Source organism: Globicephala melas, chromosome 3 (assembly GCF_963455315.2).
Source record: "Globicephala melas chromosome 3, mGloMel1.2, whole genome shotgun sequence".
NCBI lineage: Eukaryota > Metazoa > Chordata > Mammalia > Artiodactyla > Delphinidae > Globicephala > Globicephala melas.
In genome coordinates, this window is record NC_083316.1 from 39,888,654 (window position 1) to 39,909,449 (window position 20,796).

Genomic DNA, 20,796 nt, shown 5'->3' on the forward strand with positions numbered 1-20,796 from the left:
TTAATATAGAGTTCAACTTATTAACTATTAATACTAGGGGTAATACCAGGTAATACCTTTGGACTGCTACCTAGGGGCACTATTGTCTCATAAATTCAAAGAAACAGAACAAAAGGGAAAGGGAAGGAGAAAAATATAAGTTGAATAGAAAACAAAACAAAACAGAATGAACAGTAAGGAGGATTAAAGAGGTAGACATAAATGAGACATTGCCAAAAATTTGCAGCAACTTACACTTAATGTAGCAAGGTTTATATGTTACCTATGTTTTTCAGTAAAGATTTCAAGAAAAATTTAAATTTGGGGTTGGATATTATAAAGCAGTACACTCAATACAAGCTGTATATTATATCTCTTCAACAAGTAAATCATGATCAATAGAAGATCTTACACATGTTTTATAATCAATATGTCAGCCCCACCTACCATAGCCATGAAAGCTATCTTTTCTCCATTCTACGGAGAGGAACTTTAGCAGAAAAGTGATTCTGTTTAGAAGTGGTAACTCCACCCATTCCCCCAAATGGTGCTAGAGTCAGTACTTCTGAGGCTGAATATTCCACCTACCATAATTTGATTCTAACTCCTTATTCCAATTTCCACCCCCTTCCAACCATCATTCTCCTAATCAGAAATATCATAAGAAATCAAAGCATTGCTGATGCCTTCAGAAATCCTGACATATCAAGTGGATTTTCTTCAGTTCCAAGGTACAGAAATCCCCGCTCAAACTAGCGTAAAACTGTAAAAGAAATCATTGTCCCATATTACTGAAGATCCAAAGGAAGTTCTGAATCCAGGAGAGGCTTGATCCAGGAGTTCCAAGGAAGCCACAAAAACTCAGTTCTCTGCACCTTTGTTCTACTATCAACGGTACCCACTTCATCCCTGAACTCTCCAAAGAGGCCTAGCAGTTTCTCTGGGCTCTGCTCTGGTGATAGCAAGTTTCCAGAGTTCCAAACCATGTGTCCTCACATTATACCAAGCATGGGGAGAGAGAAAACATCTATGCTCCAGAAATATCAGTAAACATCTCCTTGCGTCTCATGAACTCTGACTGGGTTGTTGCCAACTTCAGAACTGGCCAGAAGAATGAGATTTGTTGATTGCATTTAGTCACTTAGGACTCAAAGCCATAATTTGGAGTGGAGTGGACACTAGTCAAACACGTGACTGTTACTGGGACGTATTCGGTATCCCAAACCAAAGTTGAGCTTCTCTTATATAAAAGGGGGATTGGATACTAGGCAATAATAGCAACAACATTCCCACAGTAGCTGCTGTACATAATGGTTTAGAAGAGGGAAGACAGTAAAGGGAAAAAGGGTAATGATATCATGATAGCACATAAGATCCAGGAGTTGTTCTAAGGTCTGTACAACAGAACAGACCGAGAAAGAGTTAAATCATAAAACCTCACACATCAACAAATACAATCTTAGAAAAAGCACCCTAACTTTCACTTACCTGGGTTGCATATACCCATGAAAAATGTGTAATGCCATTTTCATCATCCTTACTGAAGTTAATCAATTTTGAAAGAGCAATGATTAAAAGTTACAAAAATTGGAAGAAAGATATGATCTTCAGAAAACATTTCAAACATACATTAATATAGCAACAAACCTCCTAAAAAACAGATAGTGATACATAATGCAGACATTCTTAGTCCTATGAAACATGAGAGGAAAAAAATTCAGGCCCACTCTAAATGGAATACAAATTTATTGTAGGAGGCAGATTTTACTACTACTTTGAGAGAGCTGTTATTGTCTATCATGTCAGCTCTCCCATCTACCACAACACATCTTTGTCACTGCACTGTCACTCAAAATAGGAAAAATCATAGACCTCAAAATAATTAGAAATCTGTAGTTTGTTGGCAGTGCATTAGAAGACAACATATTTAATAAGATCAGAAAATCCAACAATAGTCAGTACTCCTCCGAATCAGAAAGCAGCAAGGTTTTCTCTGCAGGTACTGAGAGAGAGGGTGGCATCACACCAATCAACCCTTAGGCTCAGGTTCCCCCAAGAATTGACTTTCGACAATTCCAATCTATTACACTTCTCAGCTTCTATCATATCTTAGAAATCCGCCATCTAACCCAAGGGCCTGAAGGGTTCATGATACAAGTGCACAGGACTTAGCCTGCTGCCTCAGGGCACATTGACACAAGAAATTATGGACTAAAAAATATGTGACATTGACTGCAAAAGATATTTCAACTCACTTATTTATTTAATAGACAATTACTGAGTATATATTTGTGCCAGGTATTATGATATGCAATAGAAATATAAACCATGAGTAATAAAGTTTAGTGAAGGATAGTGACAAAACTACTGTGTGATACAGTCTAGATTTGTGATTGAGAATTGAGACAGGAGCTAGGTTTATGGGATCAGAGAGAAAGAGAAGCAATCTAGAATGGCCAGGTCTAGGGTCAAAGGAAGGAAGGAATGCAAAGAATGGGGGAGGCTGGAAAAAATACATTTTGATGAGCATGAACTTAAGATGAGTACTTCAAGCAAGTGTATTCAAGGGTCTTTGCAGTGTGGGTGGGGGTGAGGGATAAGTTAGGAGTTTGGGATTAACACATCCACACTACTAGATAAAAAAATGGATAACCAACAAGGACCTACTGTATAGCACAGGGAACTCCACTCAGTACTCTGTAATGACCTATATGGGAAAAGAATCTGAAAAAGAATGGATATATGTATATGTAGAACTGAATCACTTTGCTGTACACCTGAAACTAACACAACATTGTAAATCAACTATACTCCAATATAGAATAAAAATTATAATAATTTTTTTACAAAAACAGTCTTTGTAACTAGCTAATGTAAATAGGTATTTCCTAAAAGTGCACTTACAAACCTTTATGCCAATAATCGGAAACTATTAAGTACTATACCTAGGGCAATCATTTGTCAGCACGATATATACCTGCTGTTACAACAATATTTATTAATGGTACCCCCTTTCATCCTCAGAAGCATCCTGGTTTAGACGATAACTTGTATAGTTACCTTACTTTAACAAAATATCAGTGGGACCTTTTGTCACTCCATGATTTAAGTAAATTTGCCTAGAAGCCTCTCCCTTCCCTCACACTGTCTTGGCCTTTGGAAGCCCAAATCTCTCCCTGAGATTTTGACAAATTCCCTGGGTCTTACATTAACCCAGACTTCTGGGCTCCCATGACCCTGCATTCTCCTTGTGGGCTGCCCTCATGGCCCCAGGCAGAAAACGCATCCCTATACATTCCACAAAAAAATACACTCCCGCAATTAGCATCGAAATTCTTTTTTAGTGATGACAAGTGGAAAACAGAGCAGAGGTGTGCAACACTCATCACCCAGAAAACTAATTTCATCTGTAAAGTATGTAGCTGTCTTCTAATGGCAGTGGTTCAGAAGTTTCCATCTTACCTCTTCTCCCAGGTCATGTCCAGTCTCACGTTTGTTTTTTTTTTAAATAAATTTATTTATTTATTTTATTTTTGGCTGCCTTGGGTCTTCATTGCTGCCGATGGGCTTCCTCTAGTTGCAGAGAGCAGGAGCTACTCTTCTGGTGGTGTGTGGGCTTCTCATTGCGGTGGCTTCTCTTGTTGCAGAGCACGGGCTCTAGGCACGTGGGCTTCAGTAGTTGTGGCTCGCAGGCTCTAGAGCACAGGCTCAGTAGTTGTGGTGCACGGGCTTAGTTGCTCCACAGCATGTGGGACCTTCCCAGACCAGGGCTCGAACCCATGTCCCCTACATTGGCAGGCAGATTCTTTTCTTTTCTTTTCTTCTCTTTTCTCATCTCGGCAGGCAGACTCTTAACCACTGCGCCACCAGGGTAGCCCCCAGTCTCACATTTTTCCAAATCCTCTCTCTCCGCGTTTTTTTTTCTCCCCCCTTCTTTATCTTTTCCCCTTATCTCAAGGAGTCAATTTAACCATTTCTCCCTTTATCTGATATACGTTCAACATGAGATCTTGGGATCTACTAACATCTGTTCTAACCCCCTGTGAGGAGAGAGAGACAAGTTCTCTCTCTAGTTATAGTTCTAGTGCCAGTGGAAGCAGAGCTGGGAGTATGCGGGAAAAGGAATGGAGAATTAGAAGTAGTATGTCTTGGGGAAGAGTGGGACAAGAAAGATCACAGAGGTCCAGACAAATATGCAGGTGACTATTCTTATAGGTACTTTAAAAAAATAATTACCCTAAATACACCTAAAGGTCTCCTGCGCTTGATTTTCCTTTTATGCAAATTATATTATTCTGGGGAAAAAATCCATGACTTCTTCTCAAAATACAAACAGTAAGATAAAGTACATAAAAGGGAAATATAGAGGAAGGAGGAAAATTTGGTTAGTACATTTTTAAAAAACGCATTTCACGTGTGCTAGGAACAGGCTGCAAATTTGACTCAGTGCTTCCTAGAAATGAAAGCAAAGACAGAGAGAAAACCAGTAAAAAGATTCTTGATAGCTATGAGAATTCAAAAAAAAAAAAAAAACCTCAGAAAGAGATGACTTTCTTATTACTAAGACCTGAGAAGAACTTCTCCCATGAGTTTTCTTTAAAAGTGTACTCTGAGATGTAATGAACCTCTTCCTCAGCCATGTTCCCTTAAGAACTTCAAGTTTCCTTCACATGGCTGTTTCTTCTTCCATGCAAGTTAATGGCATATGCCCAATGTAACTGATTAAAAACATTTTTAGAAAAGGCTAAAACTACATGGTAAAATTTGTAACATGGTAAAGATTTGTAACATTTTGATGGCTTGATATACATTTTTTTAAGCCATCTACAGCATTTGAGGGTTTGCCTAGCTTTCAGTCAATCCTCCTTGATTATAATTTCTCAAAACCAAGATTTTGATAGGAATTGAAAAGCAAAGAGTTCAAAATTGTATTCTTTGGCGAGAACTTATAGTGTTGATACTGTGTGCTGCTGAATAAGGGCAAATCCATATTCCTTGGCAATCAGCTGAGCAGGTTTCCTATAACAATTAAACAGCCTAATCGAGACTTGCTGCTGAATAGATGGCTACCCCATCTACACATGAGGTGGGTCAAGAAACTCCTATTGGCAGAGCGAAGGATTCCTCAGAACATAGCTCTGGGTCTGCTCCAACACTTGGACAAATAAGCAATCAACACCCAAGAAGTCTTTGCCATAGAGCATGGGCAGAATACAGCACCAAGAGAAGTCTTACGCTGAGCAGTATAACTTCGCGCTGCAATCCAGTTCTAGTTTGCAGAATGCAGTATATGATATTTGATCTGCTAAATAGAATTTGGTGGTCTCAAGCTATTAAATATTGGGTGACATTTCCTGAAAATAGCAGTTTAGGTTTTGAATCAGATTATCTTGAACCATTCTCTATAATAATCATTAGCTGACAGAACTTGCTTTAAGCCATTCACTACTTAGGACAGAAGAATAAGTTCCTATTTTCTCATAATGAGATGAAAGAAAACGAGATGTTCTTCCATAGGCTGAAGAAGAAGTGGGAGAGCCATGCTTGAAACACAGAGAGGTAGTGGCCTAATTCCACTGTAGACAGTGCAAGGCCTGGTTGGGGAAGCACAGAGCCACAACCTGGAGGCCGGGATCTGGGGTTCTAGTTGGAGTTCTACTATTTACATGGTGTGACCTGAGTCCATCACTTAACCTCTGTGGATCTTTGTCCTTCTTTTATAAAGAGGAAAAGGGAAGGCCCAGGACAGATTATGGTTCTTCAGTATTTAAAGATATAGAATTTCTTCAAATAATAAAAAATTTGTTTCTACATTGTGTAGTATAGGTGATTGCACTGTTGGCCTGAAACAAATAGACTGCCAGATATTTCTCCAGCAAAGACGAGTTTATTCAGGATCAGCAGAGAATTGCAATTTGAGGTCTACAACCATGGCAAGCCACATGCAAGTCCCTGCACGGCAAGGGAAGGAGAATGCTTTTATAGAGGAGAAAAGGAAATTGAGAGGGCTGGAGTAAACAAAGAGTTCATGGCTCCTCATTGGCTGAGTCCTTGCCAGGAAAGGAGAGGAATCTTTCTTCTTCCTGCTGGGCTCTACTATCATCAAAGGGTGTGAAAGTGTCCCCTCCTGGTTTTCCAACTCTATTTAACTGAGGTTTCTGTTTATCAAATGTTTTTGCAGCACCAATATGCCTTCATCAGAGTGTTAAAGCAATTTTTCTGCTCCAAAATTAATGTCTTCCAATTTAGAATAATATGCATAATATACCTTCATCAAAAGAGGGCAATGAGGAGCTATAGATAATATATACAGTATCCTTACCTTTATACATGATACTCCAACAAAGGTATATGTTTTTCCTTTTCTTGTATATAGATTCTGTGGAATACAAATACGAGGAAAACTACCAAAATGGAGTTTCTAAGTTCTCAATAGGGGAAAATGTCAATCCAGAGTCTCTTCATTTATATATTCCTATTTTAATGAAAACCATTTTCTTTAATGTTATCTATGAATAAACTTAATTGTAAAACATCTGCATTGTTTTAATTCCACACAGATCAATTTATACAAATAGCCTTCACAGGAAACAAAAGTTGAGCTCATTTTTTCACCAAAGTGGACATCTGCCAACCAATAAGGCTATAGGGCTTCACTGGTGGTGCAGTGGTTGAGAGTCCACCTGCCGATGCAAGGGACACGGGTTCGTGCCCCGGTCCGGGAAGATCCCACACGCCACGGAGTGGCTGGGCCCGTGAGCCATGGCCGCTGAGCCTGCGCGTCCGGAACCTGTGCTCCGCAACAGGAGAGGCCACAACAGTGAGAGGCCCGCCTACCGCAAAAAAATAAAAATAAAAATAAGGCTATATATGCATGTGGCTTCCACATATTTCACTGGCAAATGTTTCCCTCTGAACGAAAGTGGATCCTTCAAATGCAAAGGAATCCGCCATAGATAAGGAGTCTATTTTTAAATAATGCAGGAATGAATGTGTGAGTTCCAATTCTTCTTAGTAAGACCGGACACTCCCATGTTAACATTCTTGAACAAAGTACGTCCAATATTCCAATGCACAATGACAGGAAAAACACAATGATGATGATCATTTATAGATCTTAAATAACTTTAATCTTTTAAGTAGAGTTCCTCTTTCACAACTCTTTGAGTATATTTTCCAGCTAGTTAGCCTTCAATTCATAAAAAAAAGATAATTATTTAAAAAGTCAACCTAAAGTCTTAGATTTGATCATATACAATTCAAATCATGCCCAGTATTTCACCAAAGTGCAAATTTTAAACTATAATTTTTCTTGCTTCTATCCTCATAGATAAATATGGAGACTGAAGAGGAAATCCATCACCTAGAGAAGCATCATGACCACACAGAGAGGATCAAAACTGATTCTGAGTTTTTCAGAAGAAAACCTAGTTAGATTACAAATTCCCCAAGACATGTAACATTTAGCATCATTACAACTGATGTGTATTAAACCAATATGTGGTAAAACCACTCTGGTTACAGGTGAACACTTCTTATATGTTCTACAAGGAAGTAGCTAAGGCAAAATACCCAATTCCTTCAGCAGTGTAATTAGAAAAGAAAAAACTTAACTATAAAGGTAAATACTCCCATCTTGTGGCTGCTGTTGAAATAACATGTTTTAAATGAAGATTGTTTACTGTAGAAAATTTAATTCAAGAAATCATCACAAACATCACTGCTGTTTGTTGATCCTTCCTAAGTGCCAAGCACCGTATTAGGTACTCTATGTACACCATCTTATTAAATGCTCACAGCAACACAAAATTTGAAAGTGCCATTTACATTTTTCAGTAAGTCATGTCATTTTATAATATGAAAGTTACTTTTTGCTACAATAATTTCACTTTTTTATTTAGTTGTTGAGAACAACTGAAATCCTGGCTGGACTCATATTCATTGATTAGTCATTTTTTCTAACAGCGCTTGTACCTCTTGGTTCTCAGTCTTGTGCTAAAATATCCCATTCCCTCTTGTAGTATATTATTCTCAGTCATATGTGAATGGCTCACATTCCATTCACACAGACCTCAAATTTAAAACTATAGTCATTATTGATTGTCAAGTAGTTTTTTTAAATCAAAATAAAGAATATTAATTTCTTTTTTTTTTTTTTTGGCAACTGAATACACTGTTACAATTGATCTGTTACAGGAAAGGGATTTTACTTTTAATGACCTAATGTTGGATCAGGTCAAAATACTACTGATTGGTCAAAGGCCACCGAAAAACTTCCAGAAGAAAGAACAAGTACAATTAGTCTTCAAGTGCCAATTCACAAGAGAACATGACATGAAATTTCATGCCTAGAAATATATACTATTAACAAACTAATTTTATAAAAAGGAATTCTCAAACCTCCATGCCATGGAGCCCATTTTACGGTATCATCTAATTCTAGCGAAACTGATGAGAGGCAGAGAGAGAAACAAAGAGAGACACAGACAGAGTTTCAGAGATAGAGACAAAAAGAGATACCCATTACAGTCACATCTCTTTTCAAAATAAAGTTACATTTTTCTGGAATATTTGTTAAGTTTACTCTAAAGACTTCCTGGCAGATGCAGGAGACCGAAAACACAACATTACTGTAAGAAGTTATCCACTTCAGAGACCCTAGTTATTGGTTGCTGGTTTCGAGGCCTCTGCAATTAGATCATGGCAGTGAGCTAAGCTTAAATAAAGATTTCCAGTTTTTAAAAGCTTGTTTAAGCTTGGAAAAGATAAGATTGGCCAGATAAAAGCTATCTTCTTAATCACTGTTGTTTGGTTATTTCCAGCCTGTTAACAATGTGTAAATTCTATTTTATGCCAGGAGTGGGAAACGGTTGCTACCTTACCCCCTGGCTCCACCCCACACTCTTTTATCATAAATTATTGGATCTATGGAAACTGAAGAGAACTTTCTTCCATAAACTTTTATAGGCAAGAAGGATGAAGTTTTCTGGTCTATTTTTATATTATTATTGGGAATATATACCTTTCCTTAGTTTAACTAATTTGAATAAGGTAAAACAAACATTTAAGTTAATTAAGAAACTAGTAGGACTACATGTTCTTATTCAAAAGAGACAAGAACTATACAAATGGCACATACTAAGTCTTAGGTGATAAAATTTGTTTTTTGAGTAAGAGTAGTGTTAAAAAAAAGTATACCTGAATCAAAGTTTTAAAATTATTTTAAAAAATAATCTAAATAAAGTTTAATCTTTTTATATTAAAAAACTTTAAACATTAGGGCAGAGTTTCCAGTTCAGCAAAATATAGTCCCATTCTCCAAATACATGTAATACTATATACCATACCAAAATAAATAACCTGTTTTCATATTTTTTAAATAAGCCCTATTTTTAAAGTGAGCTCTCATTCTTGCATATTCCAAATGTGTAACTGAATCTCCAACTATTCATACAATATGAATGTAGTTTTATCCCCATGTTATACCCATGTTATAGCCCCCCAAATTGCCATCTTATGACTTCTGAAATAAGTTATATCCGGAGACTAGTACTGCAAGTTGAAAGCTTGCCTTAGAAATTGTGTGTATTCTGTCCGGTTGGCCAATAAGCAGAAGATCATGAGTGCTGTATAAATTAGCTGCCTACTAGAGGGAGGAGCATGTCAGTAACAAAGTACAGATGGTATAATGGTCTTCACAGCCTGAAGGAGCCCCTGAGGTCATGCTTCAACATCTGTATGCAGTGACTTAGCACTTGAGCTACTGTTAAAATTGAGATACCAAGCTGGGATATGTACAATGACCAAATTAGCGCACCACTGCTTCTTGCTAATGTCAAATTCCAGGAGGCTTTCTTTCTCCTGAATTATGTCATTAACTCCTTCCAATAAGAACAGCAATCGAATAAAATGGAAACACAAGCAGATGGTATCAAATCCTAAAGTACCATTTAGATAAAGTTCTCTAAAATAATAGGATGTCTATAGGACAGTTTGAAAACAATATGGAGAGTAGTGAGGATTAGACTTAGAAAGGGTATATCCATTAATAAAGCCTGTGGATTCTTGCTCACCTCAGGGGAGAGACAGAATTCCCCTAGTTCTCCATTGCCCCCACACTTTGGAAAAAGAAGGAAAGTAGCTAAGATATAACAGCGCTCTTACTCATCCCCCAGGGCCCTTCCTCTGAGAAAAGAACCTTCTTCTTCCCAGTGGAAATGTAAACTCGACAACCTAGCCTCTGTAAACTTGACGGTGCTTGGGGCAAGCTGGGCGCAAAGAGAGAAGAGACATCACAGCATACATAGGACAAGAATGGTCTAGATAAAATATGTGGTCACACATATAATCTGATCCGAGGAATACCAAAGTGTCCTCAGAAGGATCATCCTTTCTCTTTGAAGACACTGAATTGCCAGCGTTCTAGATTCATTTCTTTCATTTTAAAGCCAGAGAACTGTTTGACTTTCAGGAATTCTTTATTCAACGGCAATTATCCGTGCGCAGGGTAAAACCCCTCTGCAGTTAACATTTAAGTGAGGATTAGTTGACTTTTTGCTGAAAAGCAGTTGAAGGAGAAGATAGCTGCTAGTTACCTACCAGCACAGAAACAGCAAAAGAAGAAAGCATGATTCTTATAAAAACATACTTTGCCTAGCATCTAACTTTTCCCGGTGCTGATTCTCTGCTCAAAATATCTGCTTTTGGTGGCTCCTCTAGTCATAAATAGCTATGAATTGTGCCTCTCAAAATAAACATGAAGGCTGTGGGAACATCTCACAGCCTCTCTAATTCACAGGCAGAGATTGTGTTTTGCATTTGGCAAACCTATATTCTGATTTCTATCACTGAGATGTCTACTAATCTGGTTCTCAAGAATATCACATAGGGATTTCCCTGGCGGTCCAGGGGTTAAGACTTCACCTTCTAATGCAGGGGGTGTGGGTTCTATCCCTAAGATCCCACAACATAAAACAGAAGCAATACTGTAACAAATTCAATAAAAACTTTAAAATAGTCTACATCAAAAAAAATCTCTAAAAAAAAAAATCACACGGCTGAGTTGTTTTACTATAAAAGGGAAGTGCATCAAAAAGCAAGGGAGAAGTTACTGACAGGTCTGGAGCTCTTGGTTCCTACTGTAAGCTCTTGCTTCCGTTTTATCAATATATTTCTTAAATATGCATATTTTCATTCATCAGTAAACCTTTGTTCTCGAGGATTAATATGTAACATCTCCTCGTTGTCTGCATTCTAATTAACTTGTCTGTCTTCTACAAATGTGGGAAGAGACCATTTGAAGTAATAGAAGGAATGTCAAATCTGGAGAAATGCACATGAAAGGTGAAACTAAGCCATCACTGGAGACTCCCTGTCTCCAAGGCCCCAAGTTTTCTAGGTTTGCCCCAGTTTCCAGTGACAACATAGTGCCACTATCCTTAAAACCTTTCCCTCTAGGAAAAACCTGACACTTAGCCACTTTCGAGGAGATAATCTACCAGACCTAACCAGGGCCCCAAAGTGAGAACAACCATTGGTGAAGCAAGTATTTTTTTTTAATATAAAGTTATTTATTTATTTATTTATGGCTGTGTTGGGTCTTCATTGCTGCGCGTGGGCTTTCTCTAGCTGTGGCACGTGGGCTCGGTAGTTGTGGCGCATGGGCTTAGTTGCTCCGCGGCATGTGGGATCTTCCCAGACCAGGGCTCAAACCCGTGTCCCCTGCATTGGCAGGCGGATTCTTAACCTCTGTGCCGCCAGGGAAGTCCAAGCAAGTACTTTTAATAAAAAGAAGAACAACTGCTCTCATCTGATTGGAGTATAAATTTCTTCTGGTATTAGCACCTCTGTACCAAATTACCTTTAATATCTTACTGTTCTCTTTGGGGAGTAGGTGTCATTGAACAAGTTTCTCTCTTCTCATAAAACTCCTAAATTTGATTTTAACATATCAACTTCCTTCATCTAATCCAAGTAAGAAAAAAAAGGGAAAAAAAATATATATCTCTAACTCCTGAAATTCAGTTCATATTTCTTTCTTTTCCACTTTAGGTTAAAATATTTCCACTCTTCTTCAAACAGACTAAACCAGTTTCTTGCTGTGCCTTTTGGTGGCAGATAAATCCTGGACTGTATTCTTCAGGTTAAGAATGAAGGCCATAAACACTAGTGTCCCATGTGTTAAATTTATAGAACTTTTTAAATAGGATGCTATTCAGATTAAGGAAAAACGCTGGACACTTCAAAGTTTGAAGCGTTTTGTAGATTCTTGCTGAAAGATAAACAAGAAAGAGATAGTGAACATTAGACTGAGTTGATAAACATGTCTTCAAATAATGTAAAACATATTTATCAAATTAATTTCACTCTGGCTGTGTGATGCTAAATTTGCAACGTTTTAAATTGTGGGTTCCTAGTTACAAAAGCACCCCACACACACCTTTGGTGCTCACTTTTGTTTACATTTGGCAAATGGTGTCTGCCTGCTTTTAGCAAAGGAAGGCTTAAGGAGGTTTATGACCACCTACACATCAAATAGTAGCTACAGACATCTTCCTTCTTAAACACAAGTTAGATACGTATGTAATAATTATAAAGTTGAACTAAAATGGTCAGAACAAAATGCAGGAGACCAGTTCGATAAACTCTTAGCTATTTGAAAGCTCTCTTGAAGTATTCATGAAATCAGAACTACAGCTGAATGCCCACTGCCTTCACATAAAACCATCTTGGCTATAAAAACTTGGCTTACCTCCAGGAGAGGATATTTAGTGGACCAACCCCAGAAATACATAGTGAACAAGCCCTGAACTTCATTCTCAAGGATTTTTGAAAGCCAGAGAGCATGCAAATCAGACTTCCTAAAACTTAAAATGATTTTAGTTGTTAAAAATGTATATACAAATCCATATAAACATTTAAATTATAATTATATGTACATATAAGCATTATATGGGAGTAATTTCTTATAAAGTTTGATAACAATTAACTCTATGCTTAAAATACGTTAAAACCTTTCATCTTTAACCCCTTTTATTTCTTTAAAGTCTTTATTGAATTTGTTACAATACTGCTTCTATGTTTTAGTTTTTTGGCTGCGAGGCATGTGGGATCTTACATCCCCGACCAGGGATTGAACCCTCACCCCCTGCATTGGAAGGCAAAGTCTTAACCACTGGACCACCAGGGAATTCCTTCATCTTTAACCCTTTTAATCTTCTGTCCTTCAGTTCAATACGCTTTTTAAACATCTCACAACGTATAGGTGGTTTCTGAAGTAAAAAATCCAAGACCTAACACCTATTCACTTAGGTCCACTTGGCTTTCTGCAGGCAAGTGTCCTATAAAAAGGAAAAAAAAAATTAAATCAGATACTGTGAAGAACCAATAAACCAACTAAGTCTCAGGAATAAGACTGTCACCTCTCCTACAGACAGTAAGATTGCCATCATTCAAACCCTGCACCAAGATGCTTTTAAAAATTAAACCAGGGCTTCCCTGGTGGCTCAGTGGTTAAGAATCCGCCTGCCAATGCAGGGGACACGGGTTCGAGCCGTGGTCCAGGAAGATCCCACATGCCGTGGAGCAACTAAGCCCATGCGCCACAACTACTGAGCCTGCACTCTAGAGCCCACGAGCCACAACTACTGAGCCCGAGCACCACAATTACTGAAGCCTGCGCACCTAGAGCCCGTGCTCCGCAACAAGAGAAACCACTACAGTGAGAAGCCCGCGCACTGCAACGGAGACACAACACAGCCAAAAAACATTTTTTTAATAAATAGGGCTTCCCTGGTGGCGCAGTGGTTGGGAGTCCGCCTGCCGATGCAGAGGACGCGGGTTCGTGCCCCGGTCCGGGGGGATCCCACGTGCTGCGGAGCGGCTGGGCCCGTGAGCCATGGCTGCTGAGCCTGTGCGTCCGGAGCCTGTGCTCTGCAGTGGGAGAGGCCACAGCAGTGAGAGGCCCGCGTACCGCAAAAAATAAATAAATAAAAAAAATTAAACCAGGAAATTATGTCTGTGGGAATTGCAAACATTTCCATCAATCCCAACAGAAATGCAGAGGTCTGAGAAAATCTGAATAAATGAAAAAATTCAATCAAGCATGAGTTCAAGAAGCTCTGAGCATAGTGGGAGAGAAATTAATTCCAGGAAGGTCAACAGTAAAATCTAAAATCTATTCTCAACCAAAGAATTCATCCTACATCAGTGCAATGAATTCTAGAACCTACAGTCATTTGGATTCAGCCTTAAGATGAAAAACTGCCATGCATCCAAAAAGATGTTTTTCTCATTAACAGAACATCAAACACAGCAATCTAAAATGGACCAGCTCCAATCCATCTGCAGCAATCAGACTGTGGGAAAGGTTTCCAATCATACAGTGAAAATCAGAAATGAAAGCTTTATCAAAAAATATAGTCATCTCACAAGAGGAAGGAAGCCTCCCTCCCTCCTCCCCCTCCCTTCCACCCACTACCTCACCCCATGACTTCAAATAATCCCCAAATCTGGGCACCATTAACAGAGTTGCTCCAGCTGATTCCCACCACTGTCTGCAGTAGATGAAGGTAGTCTCTGCGGTAGCAAATGTTAAGGTTTAGTGTAAAGTGTAACGTTCATTTCAGTCACAGAGATACTCCATATGAAATAAAGAGGCCATTGATAGAGAACTGCATAAATGTCTTACATAGAACAATAGCATAGAACAAAACAAGCATAGAACAATATCCTGGGTGAGGAAGTGATAAATAATAAGGCATTCTGACCACACCTGCTACTCGTTAAGAGACAGAAGCCTCTTAGACACCATTAATACTTTCAGCATCTGCCAGGGGAAATAGAGGGCTTTATAAAGGACAAGATGTTTTTAAAAGGTGGTGTTAGGACTGAGCAGATGTGTGTCTATTCGTTGATTACACTATAGCGGGATTTACTGAATAAAGATTTAATAATTAAAGCTGAGGCATAAACAACGTAGATCAAACGATTTATCTAAGGAAGTGAGGAGATTCAATTCAACTCAGAAAGACTTGGTTCCAGTACCGACTTTGCAGCTAACACTGTGTAATTAAAAGTTGTTTCTTAACTATTAGGACATCCCTCAGAATTTCCTTAAAATGAGACTTCTTCGAGATAGTTTTCAGATTTTTGGATTAAGGAGGAAATGAAGACTATAAACAGAAGCCAATCCTCTCTTCACAAGATGAGAAGTAAGTTGCCTTAAGGATCCATCGTAGTGACCTGAAGTGGCCTCTGGCACTTTGGCAAGGCCCACTGTCACTGGGGATGAAGGCAGCAGCTTGCAAACAAGTCCTTGCATTTTCTAAGCCCAAACACGGGAGCGACCCCAGGAACGGTCTCACGGTGCTTAGGGATGGGGGTACAGGAACCAGCAGAACTACAGACCTCTGGAAACACTGAAAACTGTATTTTTTCTACTACCGCCTCTCTCTTACTGGACCCAAAATAATGGAAGCTGCACTTGCAAATATCCACAAGGTTGGAGTTCTTTTATCCTTGGACACCTGCACCTAGAGAGTCTGCCTCTAACCCTGGCTTGAGTGTGAAAAGGAAAAGGAGATTTGGTAGACCTGCAGCAAGTTAATTTCTCTATTAGAAAAGCATTTGTTTTGAGTCCTCAGAGCCTGAGTTTCTGGGAGAAAATCAGTAGGAGCTATAATTCTTTAGCACCACTAACGGATAATTTAAACCATGACTGCTAAGCCGCTCTCTGGCCCTGAATCCATTTCTAGCAGCTTTGCAATGAGACTGACTTCTTCCCAGAGTCCGCCTGGGCACTGAGGGAAAGTGATTTGATAACTATTGAAATTTTGATTAAGATCAAATGTTCTCTCAGGGGACTTAGCCCTCTCTCAGCCATCTGATTTTTTTTTTTTTTTTCCTATCTCAATAGCTAAACTTGAAGTCCAGCTCTTGAATGTAGCTTTTGCTATTTCAAGTTGCAACCACAAGATAGCAGAATAACTTAATTTGAGCTCCATCCGGTGAGGTAATGGATTCCAAAACTGATAAGAGCAACTCAGGAAACATGAGAAATATGATTATGATGTGGTACAGGACAATATAAAATTAAGTTAAATAAATGTAAAATTTTTAAATAATTTTAAGAATTTAATGTATAAATATATTATATGTAATAATCAATCATAAAGGAATATTATAGAGAAGTTTACAAGTTGCACAACAAACCTAGTACTTATTAATATAATGATGGCCATTTATATTAGAACCCCACTTTCAAGTCATTACAGATTAAAATGATACGTATGAATATATATAAATCTGTGTGTTTCTAAATGATTCTTAGCCCTTATTATTTTGAATGTGTATCCATAAAATTCATAGATTAATTACAGAAAGAACATAAGAAGGAAAAGAATTTTGTATTAGCTTTTTTTAAACTACCACAGTAATAAAATATTCTCTAAGAATATTTAAATAGACTAAAATGTCTCATCTTAATAGTCATGGATGATTCTTCACAGAGCTAAACTATAAACATGTCTCAAAAATCCTCGCCAGTCTCCAGAGATTTCGCAGAGCTTCTTTCACATCTCTCCCCAAGCGCAGAGCCTGAGAAAACAGATGGGTATTCCTCTGTGGCCCTGAGGCCAGCAGTCTCAGCCTCTGGGAATGGTCAAGGGGAAGAGTTTCAGGGCCAAGGGCCCTTCTCAAAAAACATTCCCCTTCCTTTTCCCCAGAATTCAAAGTGAGACTGTAGTTCATCATTGGATATGTTGCCTCTCAACAAATTACTAGATGTCACACCAGATTCAGTATAAAAGAAGAAAAGGAAAAGATAAACAGATATTGGAGAGTAAGAAAACCACTTACAGGATACATTTGTTAGCAGAAGTAGTCAAATACTTCATAAGATACAGTGGTGCTATATGCTGTAATTATGGAATGAAGTAAAATAAGTATAAATCAAGCAACTTAGCCTTCAGAGAGAAAGTACTAAACTTTAAGTATGCTTGTAAGAATGGTTAAGTACCACATTGAAGGCATAAGTATAAAAAATACACAACTCATGGGAAATGATGCAAAATATTTTCTCAGTCTAAGGATTTTTGAAAAGTACTTGTGAGGATAGGTAAATCTCAACACCTAAGTTGGAAACAAAGTAGGAACTCAGAAAATCACTTCTGGAAAGACTGTACCCATCTTAATTTCTGCCTCTGAAAAGACTTGATTTCCCAAAAATAAAACAAGAAAAGTTTGTGGCTACACAACATCTACACAACAGAATTACAGTCAGGTAAGATGCCAAAAGATCTTATTCTGTTTCCATTAAAAAGGTCCCAAAATTATCACTATTTTTAATACATTAATCCCCAGATATACACTGACACAGATTGTCTTCAGTTTTCAAATCATAATTAGAAAAGATTAGCATTTATTATGCTTACTCTAATAAATATTGCAATAACTGTCTTCCTTCAAAACTCTCCCTTCCTTTCCTATTTAGCCTAGAGCAGGAGAGGTGAAATTAGTTTCTTTAAGCATGAATCTTTTTCTTCACAACATAGAAAAAAAATGACAAATCACTGAAAAGACCTGTTAGGCCTGTTTGTCCTTGCATTCTGTCCCAAAGACGAGTCTGGAAAAATGTTTGTTTTCACCTAAAAGCTGATGAACTTCAAATTATATCTCCATCTCAGACGGCTCTCCTGACACCCATATTTCTGTGTTCAGCTGCCTTATGGACACGTCAGCCTGGATGGTCTAGAAATCCCATAAATTCAGCAAGTCCAAAACTTTAAGGAATGAATGAGTTCATACCCTTTCTTGCCAAAGGATTTCCTCTTTAGAACACCTTTTCTTCATTAATTCCATTACCATCCATCCACCAATCATTTATTGGATTCTTTATCCTCATCCTCTCTGCCACTGCCTTAATTTAGGACTTTATCTCTCTTGCCTGAAATATTGCAACAGATTTTTGAACCACCTGCTGCCTCCAATACTGAATCCTTCCATCGTCCTACTAAAGAGAAATAGCTGAAAAGCAAATCTAAAAATGTTACCCTCCGCCCCCAATTAAAACTCTTAATGGCTCCCCTCCAGTGGAAAGCTGAAACTTCTCAGGATGACTAACAAGGTCCTCCATGTATGCTTGAAGTTAAGGCTTCATGTCTACATCCTCCCTTTCTACTCCCCTCACTTCTTTATGTATTAATCACCTTGTGTTCTAGACACTCAGAAATGCTTGTAAGTTTCCAATAAATGTCATTCCATTTCACACTTCTTGGCCACCGCTCAAACTCTCCATGCTCCTTGGTTACTCTATTATCTTCACACTTTTGGGTAAACTCTTCCTTCAAGTACTTTAACATCCAGATCTCTCATGATATCTTGGCCTGCTAAAATTTCCTTAAGTCACCCACTCATTTGATTACTCCTTCCTTTGTGCCGGACTGTACCTAGAACATAAGAACATAATTCTAATACTATACGCATAACACTTTATTTTAAAATAACTTTCAGAATGTCTTTTCTACTAGACTTTGAAATCCTTATAAGAGAGAAGCATGTCCTTTCTTACCTTGTGTTCACAAAGCCTTAAAGAGTGTTTGGTATGAAAGAAGTAATAAAAATTAAATTAAAAAATAGCTAAGAACTGAATTAAAATTAAGTTCTATGATTTGGAAGTCATCATTCTAGGTATTGTGTGGGTTACAGCTACAAATAAAACAATGTTTTATACTTAAGGAGCTAATGGAAGTCGCAAGATGTGCATGTAAATAAAAATATAGCAGGATAGAAAGCAATATAGCTGTGAGAAATTTAAAAAGAAGAGTTTTTTTTTTTTGAACCAAAAGGACTAGAAAGTTTTCATGGGGAAGAGAAAATGGATGTGAGACTTGAGAGGCATGAAACCAAAATTCAGACTGAAGTGCATGAGAGTTAACTGGAGTAAATCAGAAGCCCTCAAAGTTTTGCAAGCATGAAAACGAATGTTCAGAGCAAGACTTCAAAATGATTAATTTGATAGCAGTATAGAGGATAAATTGGATCAATGATGGCTAGATTCAGAGAGGCATTTAGAGAATTATTATAACATTCCAGGGAAACCATTCTGAGAGACTTCAGACTTGAATCTCAGAAATGAAACTGCGGCTGGGAAATTAAAGAGGTGGGAATAAACTTGGGATGTTTGCAAGAAAGGATCAATGAAACTTAGCAAATGATTTCAGGGCCAAATAAAAAAGATACCCAGGAAGAATTAGAATTTTTAAATCTGATGGATTTGAAAGGATGGTGGTACCATTAACAGAAACAGGGAATATATTAAGAACAACTCTGAAAAGGAAGATTACTTCTGTTTTTGTCACGTACTCGGAGACGGTGACACATCCAAATAGGGATGTTTAGAACAAAACTGGAAAGTTGTCTAAAAAATCTGAGAAGGATTGTGACTGAAAGTAAAGATTTTGATCTTTCATCTAAAGAAAGTATTTAAAGATACAAGAATGAGTATTAATGACAAGGGATAAAAATACAGGAAAAGAAGAGGCTTGAGAAAGAAACTTGGGAACAGCTTACATACAGGAAACTGGAGGAAGAAAGGAACCCAAAAAGAGAGTAGAAAACAACAAAACAATCATGAGATCACAGTCATTGAAACTGAGGAAAAGCAAACTGTAAATAGGAAGAAGTTATTGACCAGATCTAATGACTTAAAGTATTGAAGTTGTGCTGTCCAGGAGGGTGGCCACCAGCTACATGTGCCTATTTAAATTTAAATAAATAAAATTTAAAATGTAGTTCCTTAGTTGCATTAGTCACGTTTCAAGTGCTTGACACCACATGTGGCAAGTGGCTTCCATAAAAAGTAGTGCAGATATAGAATGAATCCATCATGACAGAAAGTTCTTTTAGATGGTGTTGGATTGAGGGATATAAAGAGTGGAAGAAAAGTGAGTAAATAAGAGTGGTCTTTCAAGGCATTCAAAGACATTGGTATTACAATTAGATCAGAGTTAATTCCTCCTTATTCCACTTGGTGTGTCCTTCCATAAATCTTTATACCCAGTTTCTAGCGCTTACCCCTAGAGTTCTTTTCTAAGTGATTAAATGGTGACATATGATATTTTACTACAATTCCTTGACCACTGTGAGTCCTAAATAAAGGAGAAATAGCAGCTGCATCAGCAATGCAGTGCAGAGGGATGGAAGTCAGACTGCTGATGATTAAGAAAATAGGTGGTCAGTATGTGGATTCAGCAGGTCTGGATCAGAGCTTCAGGAGACAGAAAAATAGGAGGGCAGATTATGCAAGTAATAGTTTGGAGAGAAGTTATTATAAAGTAAGTGCCCTAGAGGATGCATGAGCATAAGGGGATGACAGAATACTTGAAGAGGGAACAGATAGGAGCAAAGCTGGAAGGATATGTAAGTATCAATATATACTTTCTAATGGTTGAGAAAGTGATTGTGTTTCCTGTCAATGATAATATCACATATCTGTGCAGAGACTGGATAGGGGAATTTTATTGGGGAAGTATAAGAGCAAGTCAAAATAGGAGCAAGAGGTGTTTCCCATTGTCACTGAAATGACCTATTATTAGGTCAGGGATTGGTTTTATTTCTAAAATCCAAGTCTGACTTCTTGGATAGTTACTGCCTCAAGTCCTAGGTTGAAAAAAGATTCTGAGGCTGTATTTGAATTCATTGGGAAAGAGAGCATGAATGAAGAGCACTTCTACAGGGACACAGAAGTCAACTCTGCACTTGACCCTGCTCCACATGGTTTCAGGTGATTAAATGGTCACAGTCATAAAGAACCACCCT

The 20,796-nt window shown here is 38.0% G+C and overlaps 1 long non-coding RNA gene across 4 annotated transcripts in view; it reads right to left on the bottom strand.

Moving 5' to 3' along the window:
• LOC115866469 (uncharacterized) overlaps positions 1-20,796 on the bottom strand; it is a 1,106,684-nt gene that overhangs the window by 972,784 nt on the left and 113,104 nt on the right. Inside the window, exon 3 of one of the 4 annotated variants that reach the window (XR_011377318.1) lies at positions 11,999-12,250. The exons of the other annotated variants lie outside the window; for them this stretch is intronic. This is a non-coding gene — a long non-coding RNA (uncharacterized lncRNA). Of the gene's footprint in view, positions 1-11,998; positions 12,251-20,796 lie in introns of those variants that run through there. 4 annotated transcript variants of the gene reach the window in all.